Raw genomic sequence first — 809 nt, 5'->3', positions numbered from 1 at the left:
CCCCCAGCCCTCCCAGTCACGGGCCAGTCACTCATATTCTGTCCCCATGTCCACTGGGTTTCCCCCTGCTTATCCCACAGGCACCTTCATCCCCCAGTTTTCACCCCGAACCCCTCCTCCTTTAGGGAGCAGTGGGTGGCTAACGCGGGACCCTCTAACCGGGTGACTCTGCCCAACCAAGGCCCGGAAGGTGGAGCCTTCGTCCAGTGCACCAACCGCAGTCACACTGGGAACATTCCGGAGCAGTGGCCGAGACGGGGCTTCGGGCCGAACTCCAGCCCGCGGTGGCTCCTGTTCTCACCTGACCAGAGACGCACCAAGATGCAGAGAACCCGGGACGTGGCGGGTCCCACAGCCCCTCACACTCTCCTGCTGGGGGAGAAACTCCAAGAAGGTTTTCATAAGGAAGTTTGTCCGTGTGTACCCAAAGCTGGGCTGTCCAATTCGTAGGGAAGTATCTGGAACCATCTGTCCAAAATGCCAGAGCATTTATAAAATTCGGTGTCGCAGTTTCATCGACGCCACTCAAAAATGTGGAAAGTACCTCAACGTGTTGCATTAAGGGATTGCTGATTGGGCGAATCAGGGGATTTCCGCACCTGGAACCCCCACTAGGCAGCCATTTGAACATAGGTGCATTCATTTCAATATGGGAATGTTATGAATTCACTTATGATGTATTTTTAAAACTTGGGGGAATATTTGTGGTGCGCTATGGAGGGGAAAGAAACTCCGACTCGGGGGCCACGGGACGGTCTCCAGTGCAGGACAGTTCATGATCTTGTGGCCTGAAGTCAGCCCTGTGTTCG

This window comes from Pteropus vampyrus, unplaced genomic scaffold, assembly GCF_000151845.1.
Source record: "Pteropus vampyrus isolate Shadow unplaced genomic scaffold, Pvam_2.0 Scaffold959, whole genome shotgun sequence".
NCBI lineage: Eukaryota > Metazoa > Chordata > Mammalia > Chiroptera > Pteropodidae > Pteropus > Pteropus vampyrus.
The sequence above is the reverse complement of the archived record's forward strand: the minus strand, read 5'-3'. Positions refer to the sequence as shown.